The following is a 20,821-nucleotide window of genomic DNA, read 5'->3' as shown; positions in this document are numbered from 1 at the left end:
TTTGATTTGGTTGGTGTAAAGTGGTTGCTACTTAGCAAGCGTGATTATCCAGAATCATGTGGCATGGACCTGTAGAGGACTGTTAACCTAAACCTATAGGTTTTGTAAATTTTTTTGCCAACTGAGATAGAAACACACACCTCCTTCTATAATATGACTCGCTAGTTGGAGTGCCATGGTAGGAGTGTTTACAGTGCATGTCACAAAACTGCCACGCCACTAGTGGGATTCCTGCCATTCCCCTCTTTCGCCCCGTTTTCTGTCAAGCTGTCCAATAAATGTGAAAACTGCAAAAATAATTCTTAGAAACAATATATATATATATATATATATATATATATATATATATATATATATATATATATATATATATTAGGGCTGTCAAAATAACGCGTTCATTTCGATTAATTAATCTGAGAAAAAAAAATGACGCGTTAAAAAAAATAACGCTGATTAATCCATTCCATATTGAGGTTTGACCCGGAGCCGTTCTAGCCACCATTGGACTGTAAAATGAAGGAGGGAGACCAGAATGTGCTGCCTGGATCATTAACTGGAACATTTACTTATAAAAATCTTCTTCCTGCCAACCCTGGCTACTAAAATCTGGAGCCACTGATATGTCTACTCTTCTCTCTGATGCTCTGAAACAGACGATACAGGCAACACAAACACCGCTGCATGTGACGCTAGTTAACACTATACTCAACAGCAGCTAATGTTAGCCTACCGCTAGCTAGTTAACACTATACTCAACAGCAGCTAACGTTAGCCTACCGCTAGCTAGTTAACACTAACTTGACAGCAGCTAACATTAGCCTACCACTAGCTAGTTAACACTATACTCAACAGCAGCTAATGTTAGCCTACCACTAGCTAGTTAACACTATACTCAACAGCAGCTAACGTTAGCCTACCGCTAGCTAGTTAACACTATACTCGACAGCAGCTAACGTTAGCCTACCACTAGCTAGTTAACACTATACTTGACAGCAGCTAACGTTAGCCTACCACTAGCTAGTTAACACTATACTCAACAGCAGCTAACGTTAGCCTACCGCTAGCTAGTTAACACTATACTCGACAGCAGCTAACGTTAGCCTACCACTAGCTAGTTAACACTATACTTGACAGCAGCTAACGTTAGCCTACCACTAGCTAGTTAACACTATACTCAACAGCAGCTAACGTTAGCCTACCGCTAGCTAGTTAACACTATACTTGACAGCAGCTAACGTTAGCCTACTGCTAGCTAGTTAACACTATACTCAACAGCAGCTAACGTTAGCCTACCACTACCAAGTAGCTGGATTAAACACAGTTAAAATGCTGACAGCTAACGCTAAACGGTGTAAAGTGTGACTGTGTTTTACTGTAGAGCAGGGGTTCTCAACCTTTTGCAAGCTGGGCCCCCCCAAAGCTGGTTCATTGCAGTTGGGCCCCCCCTTCCCGGCGCCACCCCCACTACACCACCTTGCATAGATAGATAGATAGATAGATAGATAGATAGATAGATAGATAGATAGCCCTAGGCTAGGCTATTACTTTTAGGCCCACACTATTGTTATTATTATTATTATTATTATTATTGTCATCAGTAGCGGTAGGTAGGCCTATTATCATTACTAGGCTATTGTTAGAATTGGCAGTAGCACCAGACTTCTAATGTGAGCTTACAGGCATTATTATTATTATTATTATTATTATTATTATGAGTAGTAGTAGGCCTATTATCATTACTAGGCTATTGCTATAATTGGGAATTGGCACCAGACCTCTGATATGAATTCATGCTTTATTACTGTTATTATTACTAGTCCTAACAGTAGGCAGATCATCTCTATTTTCTCCAGAAGCTTGCAGGTAGCTGATGTTAATGTGAGACCTGAGCCAGGTATGATTCATCGTACCTTCAAAGCTTTTTTGCAGCTGGTGGTGCGTCGGTTGCCTTGTTGGTCCTCACTAGAAATCTCTCTATTTTTGTTTGGTTTTGAAATAATTTGGATGTGGATTAGTTGTGTTTTCAATAAGTTGAGGCTATGATGTAACGATGTGTGCGTGTGTGCAGCCTGGACGCGGAGTGGTGTGTGTCTCCTCTCTGCAGGTTGGGACTGCTGCGGCGAGGCTACTGAGAGACTGACCGCCTGTGAGCAGTATTGCCAACTCTTTTCCAATGAAAGTCGCTAGCACCAGCTCCAAAAGTCGCTAAAAGTCGCTAGATGACGTCATACGCTCATTTGCATATTTTTGACGTCATTACGCAATCATTTGTATAAAGCTTAGTGGTTTTGTCAGCAAGGTAGATAAAAAGAAATAGAACTCTTTAGCCAAATAATCACAAATTCAATACATGACTTTATTTTACCTTATAATTATTACTTAGGTAGCCTATCTTTGAAGTAAAAAAAATTTATTCTACAAAGGGAGGGAAAAAGATCGATAAAGAATTCTCAAAGAAGGCTGGCTTGCCCAGGGCCAGGCCAGCTCAGCTGAGTCTTTCTCCCGTCGCGTCCCGCTGTCTCTCCTACCTACACCAGCACCCGCACACCCTGTCCTCCCCCCCCCTTCTACCTACCTGCACACTGTGCGCAGTGCTGCTACACATGAGGAGAGAGGGGAGAAGCTGCTCCGCTGCTCCTCAAGTCACAGAACAGAAGGCGGCTACAGGAGAGAAATACCTCGCATGCTCGCTGGACAATACTAATAGATTTGTCGCTAGTCGCTTTTTTGAAAAAAAGTTGCTAAGGGGGTCTGAAAAGTCGCTAAATCTAGCGACAAAGTCGCTAAGTTGGCAACACTGCCTATGAGGGCTTTTGGACGGGGGAGGGGCTCACAGCAGCACCCGCTGCTCGTTGAGCACATAACTGCTGAGTGATACGTGTTTTCGAGTCTCCAAACACCACAAAAGTCTCCAATAACACCAGTAAAAGTCGCTAGATTTGTCGCTAGTCACTTTTGACAAAAAAAGTCGCCAGGAGGATGACTTGTTTTACAGTTGTGTGGAGGCTCCACACAGAGCTTTCTCCGTAGCCTACGTAAGTGGCCTGATGTTTATACTTGTGCACTGGTGTGTGCGTGAGCCGGCATGTGTGTGTGGTAGGGGGAGAAGTGAGAGAGTGACGGCGTTTAGCTTTAGAGCGAGTACCGACTCTAGAGTCATAGTGAGAGAAACTAAGTGTCTCCTCTGTTCTTTCTGACCACGGTGGGAAATCTGGAGCAGGAGAAGTTAATTATCTCCTTGAGTTCATGTTGTTTATGGAGGAGAACCAGGAAATGAGTCGGGGAGGAAATGCAACGCTACCCAGCCACGACCGAGCGACGTGTAGTTTCATTACATTACGTGATTTTTTTTTTTTTCTCCCATCCTGTAGCCTACTCGCGCCCCCCCAGGAGAGTGTCCGCGCCCCCCCAGGGGGGCGGGCCCCACCGGTTGAGAACCACTGCTGTAGAGGATTCAATACCGGTATGTAACAATCTGCAGCTGCTGTCGGAGAAACAACACAGACGGTGCGTTCAATGAAACTGGTAAACTACAGCCTCGTGGTGCATTTGAAGTTATTGTAAATGTCCCTTTCCCATCTGGTGGTTGTTTTTGTCGGTCAACAGCAATTTACTAGTGAAATAAGTTATTGTTATTGTTATACATTATTATTGAATCATTTAATTTTGACCATATGGCCTTAGCAATATACAAGCCGTTCTTTAATGTCACCAACTGTTGTTTAGTACCTTTTTCTTTTTCTTTTCTTTTTTTCTTTTCTTAAAAAGTATCGGTTCAGGCACCGTTAATTATGTATGCGATTAATTTCGATTAATTAATCACAGAGTATGTAATTAATTAGATTACATTTTTAAACGATTGACAGCCCTAATATATATATATATATATATATATATATATATATATTGCCGTGAAAGAGGCAAAGCAGCGGGTGTGGGAGAAGTTCGGAGAAGACAGGAGGACTAGGACTTTCGGTCGGCAACAAGGTGCTTCTGGAAAAGCGTTAGCCACCTCAGGAGGGGGAAGCGGGGAACTATCCAAGCTGTGTACAATAAGGATGGGACGCTGTTGACCTCACGGTGGAAGGAGCACTTTGAGGAACTCCTAAATCCGACTAATACGCCCTCTATGGTAGAGGCAGAGCTGGAGGATGATGGGGGATTGTCGTCAATTTCCCTGGTGGAAGTTGCTGAGGTAGTTAAACAACTCCACAGTGGCAAAGCCCCAGGGATTGATGAGATCTGTCCAGAAATGCTTAAAGCTCTGGGTGTGGAGGGGTTGTCTTGGTTGACACGCCTCTTCAACATTGCGTGGAAGTCTGGGACGGTGCCTAAGGAGTGGCAGACCGGGGAGGTGGTTCCCCTTTTCAAAAAGGGGGACCAGAGGGTGTGTGCCAATTACAGGGGTATCACACTTTTCAGCCTCCCCAGTAAAGTCTACTCCAAGGTGCTGGAAAGGAGGGTTCGGTCGATAGTCGAACCTCAGGTTGAAGAGGAACAATGCGGATTCCGTCCTGGTCGTGGAACAACGGACCAGATCTTTACTCTCACAAGGATCCTGGAGGGAGCCTGGGAGTATGCACAACCGGTCTACATGTGCTTTGTGGATCTGGAGAAGGCGTATGACCGGGTCCCCCGGGAGATACTGTGGGAGGTGCTCGTTTCAGGTGAGAGTTGGCCTCCGCCAGGGCTGCGCTTTGTCACCAATCCTGTTTGTAGTATTTATGGACAGGATATCGAGGCGTAGTCGGGGTGGAGAGGGGTTGCAGTTCGGTGAGCTGGGGATCTCATCGCTGCTCTTTGCAGATGATGTGGTCCTGATGGCATCATCGGCCTGTGACCTTCAGCACTCTGGATCGGTTCGCAGCCGAGTGTGAAGCGGCTGGGATGAGGATCAGCACCTCTAAATCGGAGGCCATGGTTCTCAGCAGGAAACCGATGGAGTGCCTTCTCCAGGTAGGGAATGAGTCCTTACCCCAAGTGAAGGAGTTCAGCGGGTGCGGTATTACATTCAATTTATCGCACCGTTGTGACGAAAAGAGAGCTGAGCCAGAAGGCAAAGCTCTCGATTTACCGGTCAGTTTTCGTTCCTACCCTCACCTATGGTCATGAAGGCTGGGTCATGACCGACAGAACGAGATCCAGGGTACAAGTGGCCGAAATGGGTTTCCTCAGGAGGGTGGCTGGCGTCTCCCTTAGAGATAGGGTGAGAAGCTCAGTCATCCGTGAGGAACTCGGAGTAGAGCCGCTGCTCCTTCGCGTCGAAAGGAGCCAGTTGAGGTGGTTCGGGCATCTGGTAAGGATGTATGTATGTAAGTAGTATGTATGTAAGCAGCATTCTGGTAGCATCCCGGGGACTTTTGAGAAGTGGGGCATGGAGTTGACTGCTCCTCATTTGCATGAAGTTAAATCCAGGCTACTTTATGCAAATCAGGGGCGTCCACCTCACAAAAACTCACATAAGTTGCCTGTTTTCTTTGCTTGTCACTGGTCATTGAAGAGAAACTGATAACTGCTAGTGGCGAGCCCACCAAGCTTCCAATGCAGTGAAAACGCCACTGTGGACACGTACCATGACTGACTGACAGACATTCTGCCCTTTTCTTTCCTGTCAAGACTAAATTGTTGAGATAACACGCCAACCATCATGTCCACCTTTTGGTCTAAGTCAGTTTGTCATTGTCCGTTTTGAGGCTGAAGACGGGTGCTGCTATGCAACCAAAAATCTAATAAATAAATTATGGCCAGAGGCAGTTTATCAAATAACTTCAGTCATAACCATTTTTTCATTGGTGATTCCCTAAAAATGGGCTGCACTGTATCATTTCATTTTATTTATTTTATGTATTTATTAGCAGTTGTCAAGAAACAAGAGTCAGCAGCCCTGTGATCTTGGCACAACAGTGCTTTGAGCTAAATGCTAATGGCAGCATTCTAACACGCTCACAATAACATTGTGAGCATGTATAATGTTTACCATGTTTAATGTCTTAGTTTGGTGTTTTAGCATGCTAACATTTTGTAATTAGCTCTAAAACTTAAGGTAGAACTAAAGGTAATGTCATTAGCTTTGCAGGTAGTATAGTATAGTGTAGTATAGTACAGGAGTCTTCATCTTATTTAGGCCAGGGACCCCTTAGCTGAAAGGGAGACAGGGCTACTACATATATTGTAAGTATTCATGTAATTTAAATGTGCCCAAGGACTGCAAAGGACCTGAAGTACTGAGAGAAGAAATAGGTTTGGAGGTTTATAGAACTTAGCTGCTTACAGCACACATCACTCTTGGCTCTAAGCCTGCCAGTAGTAGTGTGGTCATTTGTTTTGTGCTACATATACCATAACCAGGATGTTGTTCTGAGAGGGGCGAAGCAACATGAGATGAAATACCACAGAAATAGGATCAGTTCACCGTGATCTGAGCACTGCTCTTGCCAAGAAGCAAGCTCCATTTAATCCAGTGAATGGTGTCCTTTGTGTAAAAAGGAGTGCTTTCCCATGAACACAACCTTGTATCTATGGGAAAGCACACTGTGATGTAAAAAATCCTACTTGAAGAGGAGAGCAAAATGTCTGAGTCACCAAAAGAGAGGCGAATACTTTTTTATAAAAAAGTGCATAGCTGCTGATTAGTTTAGTTTTGGATAAGCTACCCTCCATGTGAAACATATTGGATTCATGATACTACTTTCTTTTTCAGATCCACAGGATAGTGGAATGTGGATACAAATAAACACCTAACACATATCTACACTGTTTGAATAAAAGAAGATGTTATCTGTTAATTGTATGGGAGGTTCCTATGTAGAGAAGAAACTTTAATATCTGAGACTAAATCATCTAAATGTACCATGAGAGCCATTTGACTGAGACAAAACACATGCCTAATTGTATTTTGTAACATATATAAAATGTGAAGAGTGGCGTGACTTTTCCACTAGGTGGGGCTATGACCCTATAGGTAGCTACGTGTATTTTGGCCGTTTCTGTATTCTCAAACATTAGTATTTTGAAAGTATTTCTCATGTCACAGAAACCACTGAGAGAGAACTTTGTGTTTGATGTTATTATCATATCATATTTTTGTTCTGGTGCTCTGCACAGATCTGACACCTGCCCGCCCGTCTGTTCTCATCCCCGGCTCTTGACGACCAACACGTTGAAATTTTTTTAAAATTTGGACCCAGAAAAACAAAAAGTTGCATGGTCGACAGGAAGACAACAAAAGGGTTAAACAAATTGTGGAATACACAAAGTAATCATTGACAGCTATTACATTGACAGGTACTATAAGAATCTAATAAGTATCGAGTATAGACTTTAATTTCTTCTCCCAACACATAGATCTTACTGCATCATTATTGACTGGCCTATATTTTAATATCAGTGGGTCTTCAAAAGCATCTCTGGAGTCTCTGTTGGAAACATACTTTGCATGAATCAATATAGTATTAACTTTTAGATGAAGGGCAGAAAACCTTACCTTGGAAAGTCAACAATTCATTATGAAAGAAAAATCATCTGTTATAGAATAATACTGGCTACTGGTACTCTGATCCTGGTGTTATTTGGGATGCTCTAATGAGCTAAGGGACCGTTCGGTATTTATGGAATGGACCACCGGAGGAAAATAGGGGAGGGTCATGTCTTTTTATATTTTGCTGAGGGGAGGGTCATCCAACATTTTTTAGTCTGGGTGGGGGGGGCCACCCAACTTTTTTATTCATGAAAAGAGCAAAATTTCAAAGTGGCTTGTTTGGTGCATATTTATCCATGTAGCTCTCAGTCTCGGCCCCCTAGCAGATGGTCTGACCGCATACGCGGAGTTTGCTGGGGGGGCAGGAGGAGCACTGCCCCCCTGGTGGCTCAAACGGGCAAATATCTTAAATAACACACAACAACTAAATGGTGATAGGTAATACATCTGATTTCATATACTGCTTTGGTAAAAAAAAAATGATTACCTGGCTGACGATGGGAGCAGCAGGACGCAAAAAACGAAAATTACTGTTGCACTAGTCTGGACATCTTGCCGTGCCAACCTTGCAATAAAGGTTTCCTAAATGCCATCTATATATATATGTGATGTCAGCTTACTAATTGATTGCGGGTTTTGTGTAGATTTGGACTTTTATACATTTATTCCACTTTGTTTAAATGGTGAAGTGGAGAGGCCTCGTAGGTGACGCTCGTATAGGCCTTGCTGGATACACCGTGACTCCGTTTATGGATCTACTGATCACTGTGGATTACTTTTTTTTTTTGTGTCACTGGATTACGGCAAAATGCGGATCTTTTTTCTCAACGTGTCTTAATGTTTTATGGTGTGACTGCGCTTGGTTTCTGCGTTTGGAGAGGCATCTCAACAGACTGTAGGTGTCACGGTTTAAACTGAATTGAACCCAAATGCAGACCATAACACCGAGCCAGAGAAGGTTTAACAGGTTTATTATAAAGTTAAATTGTTCAGGTTTCCAACAATAGGGGAAGAGCAGGTCCAGGTCTACAGAGAGGGTAACAGTTCCAGAGTTCTGAGCAGGAGTGGTACCGTACTGTCCTAGTGTCCGTGGTGAATCCAAATGTGACGTCCAGTAGTGGAAAGCAGGATGGTGGTGGCAGGAGTGATACCGTACTGTCCTAATGTCCGTGGTGAGTCCAAATGTGACGTCCAGTAGTGGAAAGCAGGATGGTGGTGGCAGGAGTGAAGCGGAGGCAGGAGTCGGGTTCCGATAATCTGTAGCACAGGAGAAAATATAAGTTGAACAGGCCAAAAACACGAAGGGCAAAATAAGCAGGTTGAGTCAGCAGCGAGACTAACATGGTAATCTTGACTATGATCTGACGATGAGTGGCAAGGTTGACCGGGTATTTAAGGCTGAGGTGATTATGGTGAATGAGCTGCAGCTGGAACCCTGACTCCCGCACACCAGACTTCACTCCTGTAATTAAGAACAGACAGAGGGGAGGGGAAGAGCAGAGAGAGAGCTACCTAGCAGCAGTAGGCCTAACAGTAGGTCCAACACTGATTGTTCACCGTTACATTTTAGTTGAATTTAAGTGTCTGTCTGTTGCGTTCCAAAACAGCCGTGCCGCGATTGGATTTCATAAGGGCAAATTGTTAAATTGTTACAATGTAACTTGTGTTTTGGAATATAATGTTCAGCTTCGGCAGCTTTACCTATGTGCTAAAATATACAATCCCGATAGTGACGAGTCCATAGCAACCAGTGTTGAATTGGTTATATCCCAGCGTCCTTTGCTGAATAGTCTCAATGTTTTATTGTTTTATTTCATATGAATACTAGTTTACTAGAGGAGTAACTTAGTATTTGAAGTAATGCAGTAATGCATGAAGTGTGCATTTAGTTTCCATGCTTATTGTGTTTCCATAACAATGTTAGTGAGTAAATCTACTGAAATGGCCACCACACCATAACAGAGGAGTGGGATGTGTAAGATGAGAATGCAGAGGTTAACTCCTGTACATCATGGCTGTGAAAATCTAATGGCATCTGTACTTCTTTGCTAAGTGCAAACTTGCATGTGAGGGGAGGGTCATTCCTTTTTTTTCAAATCGTTTTGGAGGGTCATGGGAAAATTATCACTGACGAGGGGAGGGTCATGTCTCTTTAGTTTAGAGGCCACAAAACTCCTCCGTGGCCCCTTAATTAAATAACGAACGGTCCCTAATAATCCAATATTGCTCATGTCAGCATTCAAAAGAAATGTCACATTGACTAAACTGTTAAAACACAAAAAAGCCTGTTAATGAAAGGATAAACTTGGTGTAATTCTATATTTTTCTTATTGTCAACCCCGAGTCCACTATTATCTATAGACATATAATACTATAGACAACAGTTCAAAAATATATAATTTGATCAAAGTAATTGGATAAAACAGCTGGGCGCTGTAGTGTGCAGCAAACATTACTCAAACTGAAGCAAACATGGGCATTTGTTGGGGACTATTTTTCCGCTGCGGATTAATACACATATGGCACTTATAGTGAATAAGGGCATCAGGACAGTGTATGTGGGATTGACTCAAAATAAAATACAGTTTGTGTTCATCACAATGAAAGAACATGTTACCCAGTGTGGTCCCCTCCACCTGTTTTTATGCACATTTTCTGATTTTAATCTTAGAATAATGGAAGTGGTCACTGCTAGCCACAGTAAGTTTTGTCCTACCTATTGTTGCTGTTGCTGTTGTGATCTGATAATGTTGTCCTGTTATGTGTTAGATGCTCTGGCCCTGTCTTCGCTAGGTCTCATCTGTAAAATAGGTTTTAATCTCAATGTGATCTCCTAATTAAATAATGGTTATATATTTTTATTTGAACATTTGAAATATTGCAAAACGTGTTTATGCTTGGCTGAGGCGAAAAAGTTGATATATCGATAAAGAGTGCAATGGAAACAGACTCAGTGAATAAATAATGACTTACATGAAGCATGTGACTTAAATATTACACAAGCTTTCACTGTAGGAGAATTTGCATTTCCTAGGATGGCAAAGGCATGTCCAGCCTAGTCTCGCTTTGCCAGACCTTCCTCCACAGCGCTGCAAAGGAAGGTCTGGCTAGTCCACACAGCATTCTGGGATGAGAGAACAACGTGCTCTGGTTAATTGGCATTTCTTTAAACTGATCACAATCGTGCTGGGCGGGGCTAAGCTCCAGACGGAGCCACAATGCCTCCGCTAAATAGTCTCAGGAAGGAACTTGTTTTGGTGGAACGTGTACGTTCAAAAGTAGTTTTAGTCATGCAACAGAAAACTCAGATAGGACAGATAGTCTAGCTAGCTGTCTGGATTTACCCTGCAGAGATCTGAGGAGCAGTTAACTATAGTCCTTGGGAAGCCCAAGGTAACGGATATCCGGTCTAAACGATCGAAATCCGGCAAAATTTGTCGGCAACGGAGCAAAACCAAACCAATCCAACCAACGAAGGCAATGAGTACTAGACATTCAGAGGCAGAGTAGGGCTGGTCATTCCATTGCTGTCCTAGGAAACCCAAATTTGCGTCCTGGAGAGACAAACTAATACAGCATTATCCTTTATCACCAATGATGCCCATTCTTCTGATTTCTATTAAACAATTCAGCGGTCTTAAATATCAACATTTAAGATAGATAGATGTTCAACCTGAGCCTAGCTTCAGGCTCAGGTTGAACATGTGCCCCACTCTCCCAGATCACCTGTGCGGGATAGTGGGGCACATGTTCAACCTGAGCCTGAAGCTAGGGAGGGTGCCACAGCTCTGGAAGACATCCTGCTTGGTGCCTGTGCCAAAGACCCCGCATTTCAAGGATCTCAACAGCTACAGGCCAGTGGCACTGACATCCCACCTGATGAAGACCCTGGAAAGGCTGGTCCTGGTCCATCTCCGCCCCCTGGTGAGCACATCCATGGACCCACTTCAGTTTGCCTATCAACCTGGCACTAGGGTGGATGATGCTATCATATAGTGATGGTCAAATGAAGGTTGATGAACCACTGTCTTTATTTTCTGAGCTCACTAGATGGCGCTCTCTGTTTAAAGAAAAAGGTTAAAGGAATGGCAATTCAGTGTGTTTTCAACCCTTTGTTGAACAGAGAGCGCCATCTAGTGAGCTCAGAAAATAAAGACAGTGGTTCACCAAGCTTCATTTGGCCATCTCTACTATCATATACCTTCTCCACAAATCTCTCTCCCACCTGGAAAAGGCTGGAAGCACTGTGAGAATCATGTTCTATGATTTCTCCAGCATTTTCAACACCATCCAGCCAACGCTTCTGAGGGAAAAGTTGGAGCGGACAGGGGTGGACCTCCACCTCACTGGATGGATATTGGACTACCTCACCAACCGACCTCAGTTTGTGAGGACACAGGGCTGTGTGTCTGACACAGTTGTCTGCAGCACAGGGGCCCCACAAGGAACTGTTCTGGCCCCATTCATGTTCACCCTCTTCACTGCAGACCTCACATACCACTCAGGAAACTGCCACCTACAAAAGTTCTCTGATGACCACGCTGTTGTTGGCCGTATCACAGATGAGGACGACAGGGAGTACAGAGAACTTAACCAAGACTTTGTGGACTGGTGCCAGCAGAACCACCTCCAGATCAATGCAGGGAAAACCAAGGAGCTGGTGGTGGATTTCTGCAGGAGCAAACAATCTTCACCTCTGCCGGTGAACATCCTGGGTATGGACATCGATATGGTTAAATCATATAAGTACCTGAACAATAAACTGGACTGGACTGACAACACCACAGCACTTTACAAAAAAGGCCAGAGCAGACTGTATCAGCTGAGGAGACTCAGGTCTTTTGAGGTGCAGGGGGCACTCCTGAGGACATTTTATGACTCTGTGGTGGCATCAGCCATTCACTATGGAGTGGTCTGCTGGGGCAGTGGCATTGCAGTGGCAGACAGGAAAAGACTGACAGGCTGACTAAGAAGGCCAGCTCTGTTCTTGGTTGCCCCCTTGACGCCGTGGAGGTGGTGGGAGAAAGGAGGATAGTGGCTAAATTATCCTCCATGATGGACGACTCCTCCCACCCCATGCAGGACACTCTGTCAGCACTCAACAGCTCCTTCAGTGACAGACTGCTGCACGCGCGTTGCGTCACGGAGAGATACCGCAGGTCTTTCTTGCCTGCTGCTGTCAGACTCTACAATCAGCACTGCTCTCAGTAGACCACATGGACAAAATACACACACCAGGACTGATAAAACATAAGCCATACAATAAAACATGTGACTTTGCAGTTACTGTAAATACATTTTACTTTTACTTATTACTATTTACTATTAACTGTGCAATTACTGTAAATACATTTTACTATTTTCATATTTACTCTATTTAATATTTATTATTGTTGTGTGTTAACGTGTGTCCTCTACTTTCCTCTTATCCCTCGCTGCTGCAACAGTGTGAATATCCCCATTGTGGGATTAAACATTTTTTGAAATATCTTAGCTTAGGTGCTGCCTCTTCCCATTATTGAGATCTAGCCCTGATTCTACAACTGAAATTTGGTCTTCTACTGTATGTTTATCACAGAAGAGGTGCTGCAACTATATTTTAAGACTATATTTGAGATTGCCAGTGCACTCAAACTTGATATGAAGAATTCAAAGACAAAGTCTGTTTTTGAAAACAAGGAATCCATTCATAGACCTCATTAAGAGTGACAACTGACAACTTGGATTACTGTGTGTAATAAATTCAACAGCAATACCCAATGTAGCTGTATAATAAATCCTGTTATTAATACAGGTACTGTACACTTACATGTTAGCAGCGGCTCTAGGGATGACAGTGTGGCCAGTGGTCGTTTGGTCCGGTTGATCCACCACTTTGGTCCACACTGAAATATGTAAACACCTAAAAGTTGGCTTGCCATGATCTTTGTGCAGACACAAGGGGAAACTATTATTATTATTATTATAATATTGTTTTAATGATGTTATGACTTGTAATAATGTTTTCTCAGTTTTCCGGTGCTTTCCTGACTTTGACTAGTGCCATCACCGTGACATTTCAATTTGTCCAATAGTTTGGTTTTTGACAAAATACTTGCAAAACTAAAGTCTTGTTTTTAGTGCTAGTTAGCAAATCTAAGCATCCAAACACTCTAAACTCTTAAACTAAGATGGTGAACATGGTAAACATTACACTTGCTTACCATCAGCATATTAGCATTTAGCTCAAAGAGCCAGTGAAAATATGTACTGTATGCCAGTGTTCAGTTGCTGTGGATGTACATCATTGTAACATTTGGTCTCTCCATGGTAACATATCTCATTACCTTGCATACTTTTCACAAATATATGGAATGGCATCCTAATGACGTATTCATTATTATAGTATGTATGCATTCGCACATGCCAAGCTTACCCCTTTGTGTGCACAATACAGTGCTATGCAAATTCATAGTTCCACTAAGTAAAGCAAGGGAGAAAGAGGTGTGTGTGTGTGTGTGTGTGTGTGTGTGTGTGTGAGAGAGAGAGAGAGAGAGAGAGAGTGAGAGACAGCAATCAGCCAGCCAGCCAAACAGGAAGGTGTGTGGGTCCAACAGTTCCCCGGCTGTGTGGAGACATTGTGGAGCTGCCCAGCACGGTCACTCTGAACAGATGGGTCTGGTGGGGAGCACCGGAAGATTTTTGGAGAGAGTAGTCCTGATGTTCATCGATAGCTGAATCAACCACTGAGGGGGGCTTGACATAGAAAAAGACCAGAGAATCTGGGGACATGGCAAAATATAAGATATGTGTGTGTCTTTGTCTGTGTGTGAAGTAACGGGGGAAAATGGTCACATTTGGTTTTTTTCACGTTTGCCATGTTTTAGCTGTGGAACAGCTGGCCATGATTATGAAGAAGCAATTATGATCTGTCTGACTGAGCACATCACTGCAAGTGCCTTCAACCAACAAAATTAGTTTTAGTCCTAACGGAGGGAGTGACACAGCACTCCTCATGGTAGTAACAGGTGGTATGTGAATTTCCCACAAATTCATTGTTCACTGTACATCCATCAGTCATTCAGTGATAGTGAGGTACCACAACAAGACTGCCACCCCCGACAGAAGAAATATGGAAGGAATAAACATAATTTAAATCAAAAGGTTCATAGACGTGACGGCATTAGCAATAGTATACAATATTCAGCCTGTGATTCCCCATGAGGAGAGTGGGCCTTATGTAACACAGTTCAACTCTTTAGCAAGTGTTGCTACAGTTGTAACAGAGAACAGATAAAAAAGTGATTAAAAATGGCTTGAGGAGCAGCCCAGGAGAAATTAATTAGGTTGGTTATGAATTAAGAGCATCAAACTGTGTCCAATTCCCATATGGATTCATTTGAAATGTTTCAATGTGTTCCTTCCACCCACACCCTTTCCAAAAATAAAAAACAGCACATTTAGAAAGCACTCTACGGCTTCTCTTAAGGCCCGGACACACAGAGCCGATAATCGGCCGTGGGACAGTCTGGCGAGGTCAGTGACTCGAGTCTGTTCGGTGTGTTCCGTGCCGTCGTCCGTCCGAGGAGCCGTCGTCCTTCATTTTGGCCGATTTGACATTTATAATTGGTGGGGTGGGCACTGCCGGCAGTCAGACTCAAATAACCCATCTGATTGGTGGAGAGCTAACCAGGAAACGGGGAGCAGAATGAGTGTGACTAGAGTCTCTCAAAATCTGATGAAAATCTTTTAAATTGACCTTTGTTTGCTGAAATGAAGACAACTGACAACTTCAGCAACTGCACGGCCTATTTCTGTCTTAAAATGATTTCAGAAACACGTTTCGGTGAACTATTTTAGTCCAATATGAGATTGTATTCTGAACGAGCCGCCATGACAGTCTGTCTTTGAATTTCCGGAGAAACCAGACCCACGTGACGCTTTCATCCAATCAGCTGCTGGTTTTCATTTTTAGGCGACAATACAGATTAGCGCCGCCTGCTGTTATGGAGACATATTACGTCTCGTCTCTTTGGTGTGTTCTGAGGCTCTTTTTTAACCAACTTGGGGAGACTGATCAGCCCAACTCCCTTTTCTGCCGATGGTCGGCCATCTGGTCTGTGTGTCTGCAGCTTTAAAGGTGACATATTATGCTTTTCCGTATTTTCTGTCATATCTATAATGTTATAATGTCGGATTTTCATGTTAAACGTGGCCAAAACAAATTATTAAACATCATTATAGAACTCAAATAATGAGGTAAACGTATTTCAGAGAAATCCCCATGTCCTAAAATGTTCTGATTTCCAACTGGTCCAAAAGTTTTTTCTACTCTCGGCTTGGTGTCTCGTAACACTTGGCCAGCCTTCTATTATTGCTCATCTGCTCTAGGCAGGAACTTCTAGTGTTTTTTAAGCTGCTGTGTTAACATTTTCGCATGTAGCTACCCTACTAACACAGAATGTTTAGGGAACGTTGGGGAACGATAGTTTCTGGTTCCCTAAAGGTTAGTTCAAACCAAACCAAAAACTAATGTTTAGGGAACGTTCCCTCAGGGTTATAACGTTCCCTAAACGTTAAGGGAACCAACCAACTGAAAACATTCTCCTGTGGTTGCACTGTACCTCCACACAACGTTCCCGTTTGGTTGTTTTTGGTTGTTCTGAGTGCGGTTTTGAAATGATTATTTATACCAGCTCCATTTAAGTTTTTGAAGTAGCATATAAAAGGTTTGCAGTCACTTGATTTAGATTCACTCAAAAATGATTGGTCTTATAAAATCTAAGTAAGATAAACAGCATAGCAAGAGAATATATTTATTTTTAGGCTGATATTAACTTTGCTAAAAACAATACTTTTGTACTTGATTTCGTTTTTTAACTGTATTAGGTGAAAATACTTCAAACTAGAATCTATCAATAGAACGATTTTCACAACTAAGAAAATTCACTTCTTTCATTTCACTTCTAACAAGTGACTCCGTTCAGTGTACAAATCCAACCGTTGCACCCCCACGCCAGTAGGGGGAAGACTGTGTTGGATGACCTACTTTCTTTAACTGTCTATGGACCTATACGCGGCTTCAACATCTCACGAAAAACTAAGTGAAATACGTTACAGTTTCATGATGTTGTGGTTGTAATGTAAGGGTTTGGGGTTTAATCTTAAGCCCTTTCCCTCGTAGGGGTTTGTTATATTCCGGTTTTGATCAGGTTTTGAACAACTCACTTTAGCTTTGTTTTCCCCTCGTTGCCATCTTGCCAGTCAGTTGTTAAAACCTTTCTTTTTAGTAAACTCTGGGTACACAAACAATGTTCTCAATGCTGAGTTCATGTGTAGAGCCCCTGGTAATACTTGGAGAAAAGTCTCATGTTGTGTCGAGCCTTCTTAGTGTTTTAAAAATAGTGATTTTGATGCGGTCATAGTAGTGCCCCTAGCACTCCCATTCAAAAGTCCTAAATATGATTTTAAACGAAAGTTTGACTCGGGTACATTCACAAAAAGACCATAGGTTGCATTTTGGCGAGAGTTAAGCTTTAAATGGACTGCAGATACTGTATATATTGCGCTTTGTTTAAGTCTTTGTTTGCTGTGCTGCTGTGCACGACGTGAGCTCGGCGGCCATCTTGCAACGCACTTTGGGCAGTTATCGGCAAGCTATTTTTCTATTTAAGTGAATGGGGAAGCATACAGGAAGGGACGGAATATGTGTAGGCTACACAGCTGCCTACTGGCTTTACAAACTAACCACATGCATTTCTATGGATGCTGTATCTCCCCATTAGAAAGTCTCTGGGCGACAATGAAAAACTCCTGAGAAATCCTGTCACATACAATGTTTACATACATTCAAATATTCTTTTTGCAATCAGTACCAATTATATGGTCTTTTATTTCAGATGAATCTGTTCCACAAGCAAGAAAGCATTCCAGGACGGAGCATGTGTCTGGAAGCCCTGTCCGGAAGTTAACATTTATGCATGCATTTAAGAAACCAGAGTCATATAGGGTCGATTGTAACGCAAGCTCTGCCTGTCACTTCATCTTGGGACCCGGTTGAAGGTACAGTGGCTTTGAATTTTCCATCTCCAATTCAATACAATTTAATGACAAGGAACTTGAGAGTAACTTAACTTTTTTGTTGTTGTAAACAGCAGAACTCGTCACACAGGAGACAGAAATGAGAGGTAAGAAGACTCACTTAAGTTGTTAACATATGCAAGTATATAATGTATTACAACTAAAACTAATACTATTAATTTTTCCATAGCCATGAGGTCAACCATTACCCGCATGGCACAGCAGATGGATGCATTTAAGGAGAAGATGGATGAGCTGCTCATGCTCTTAAGGAGCTCCCAGTCACCTCCCTCTGCTCCAGACGATGACATGTTGCTGTCGCCCTGCTCGATAGTCACTGAGCTGCATGAGTTCAACATGAGTCTCGGTAACAAAATGGTAATTAAGTGACCATAGTCCTGCCCTACCCTGCCCTAAGATTAACACTATATAATTGCATAAATTCAAATATCATTATAACTGAACTGACTTCTCTTACAAAATGAGATTGTACAAGCTCTCCACTTTGTTCTACATGTATAATTTGTATTTCTATATGTTTTACAGCAACTTTTCCTGACAACCTTTGGAGGTTCGACCGTAGGTACTGCCATCTGTTGCATGCTACTGCAAGTGGCAACCAATGACGTTCTAAAACCGTATAGCCTGCGGGGCAGAAGAGGCAAAGAAGGCCTTCCAGGACCTGACAATCTGCAGGGTTATAACAGGCAGGTGTTATCTTATTGTTTACATCAGTATTATGCTTAGCTTGGCTGATAAGAGGTTTTCATTTGACGCTGACTTCAGCAGACCCCACAGTGCCCCCCCACCCCCACCCCACAATATCCAACAGCCCAGTGTCAAAGGTGGACTCAATCAAGTTTCTGGGCTCCATACTTTCCCAGGACCTGAAGTGGGAGTCCAACATCAACGCCATCCTTAAAAAGGCTCAGCAGAGGATGTACTTTCCTATGGCAACTGCAGAAGCATGGCCTACCACAAGAGCTATTGGCCATCTTCTACACTGCTGCCATCCTCCTGCCTCGTCCCCTCTGGCAGGCGCTACAGATCCCTGCACACAAACACAACCAGACACAAGAACAGCTTCTTTCCCACTGTCATCACTATCCTGAACTGCTGATAAGTGGGGTCATCCCCTCTTTGGCCACTCACCTACACATGACATACTTTATCATTCCAATATGCATCTTGCACACTACATTTGCACTATTACTTTGCACTCTACTCCATGTGTACTTGTATTGATATTATTTGTATAGTTGTATTTTTTGTATATTGGGTTATATGCCTATATGTATATTGTTGTGTCTATTGTACAGTATGTGTCTATATGGCCAATAAAACTGATTCTGATTATATATATTTTTTAATTTTTGGTACCATGGTTGTTAAACTTTTTTAAAGGTTAGGGAATGTAAAAAAGAACGTTATGGGAACGTTCCCTAAAGGTTAACCGTTAAGAAAATGTTCCATGGGAACCAAAACCTAACCAAAACCATAACCTTCAGGGAATGTTCCCTTCTGTGAACCATAAATTGTTAGCTGGCAGTAAAAGATGTTATCTAGCTTTTATATTTGAGGGTAGAAAGTGTTGCTACATTCCAGTACAATTTAACATTAGTCTGGTCAAGCTCGGGCATATTTCAAATAACTGTACACAATTGGATAGTCCTTCAACCAATCAGACCAACGCTCCGGGTGACGTAGTAGCGACAGCAATGTAAACAAGAAGCTGCTTGGTCGCTTCTCTATTGTCATCGTGTTAAACCTGCCAATAGCGCGCCAGGTGGATAAGCCAGTTTGTGATTGGTCCACGCAAAATTGTAATGGAAGCAGGAGAGATAAAAGTACAGGTTTCCAGCCTGAGCTGCAGGGAGAAATCAAATTGCCGGCAGATCGGGCCAGGGTTACCCAGTCTAATCTAACATTAGCCTACTGCTTACTATTAAGTAGCTGCATGCTAACGCGAGATAGCTGTAATCTTGGCTGCCAATGTTGTTAATTTCTCCCCAATTTCGGGTTGCATTACTGCTGAAACATATCCGATTGGGTAGTATGGTGATGGCGCAGTGGATATGACACATGGTGTGCGAGACTCGGGTTTGATTCCCACTGTGATACATCAACCAATGTGTCCCTGAGCAAGACACTTAACTCCTAGTTGCTCCAGAGGCGTGCAACCTCTGACACACACACACACACACACACATATATATATATAGCAATTGTAAGTCGCTTTGGATAAAAGCGTCAGCTAAATGACATGTAATATAATGTAGAAGCCTTTATCTGCGATTTTTGATGGTTGTTTGTTTAGAAGTCTTTATTGGTGATTTTTTATGGTACAAAGTATTGCTCTATACTCCGTTGCAGTCAGTCTCCAGCTGCAATGAGTAAAACAACAGTGGAGCGGAGATTCCAGGAGACTCAGAGATGTGGAAACACGCTGGCCAATCAGAGCAGACTGGGCTTTTTCGGGAGGGGGGGCTTAAAGAGACTCATACAGAGGTTGAGTACAGGAGCAGCCACCATGGGCAATATGAGAAAGTGTTTTTTGAACATTAAAGTATGTAAACATGTTCTAGTACAAACACAGAATACAAGTATGAAACTGAAAATGCTATATCATAGTTCACCCTTAATCTAAAAAAAAGGTCTTGGTTTTAGTAATGGGAGAAAAAAACAAGTCTGCAGTCATGTTGGTGGCTCACAAGGATTATGCACAGCAGTGCTTTGAGCTAAATGCTAGCATGGGCAACAGCGCAAGCTTCATCTTAGTTTAGTGTGTTAATTAGCACTTAACCACTGTTAGCATGCTAGCATTTGCTAATTAGCACTTATTCCATCCATCCAAATCCATTTATGGCAATCTGTCCAGTAGTTATTGAGTCATTTCAATCTTAACAATAACATGTCTGCTGCTGGGACTAGATCAAAAGTTAGGGTACCACCAAAAAGAAGGTTGAAGAAAACTGAGGCACTTGATAGGCTCAAGTTTAAAAAGCCTTTAATATCTTCTTGGCTCTAAAGTCATTCCCAGCCAACATTTTTATGTGGGGCCCATGTGGGTAAAAAGTGGGCAGAATCATGGGCCCCAGGTGGGATTGTCAGATCACACCCATATGGGATTGTCCGCGGGTTCCATGTTGGCCCTAAGCCAATTGCCCATGTGGGTTTAAGGCAGGATTACACCAGGTTTTAGATGGGCCCCAGCTGGGCAAAACAGACAGGACCCATCTTGGTCCCAGCTTTAAGTCCTATGTGGGGTCTACATGGGGACAGTAT

Source organism: Sander lucioperca, chromosome 4 (assembly GCF_008315115.2).
Source record: "Sander lucioperca isolate FBNREF2018 chromosome 4, SLUC_FBN_1.2, whole genome shotgun sequence".
Lineage (NCBI taxonomy): Eukaryota > Metazoa > Chordata > Actinopteri > Perciformes > Percidae > Sander > Sander lucioperca.
Note: the sequence above shows the minus strand (reverse complement) of the source record.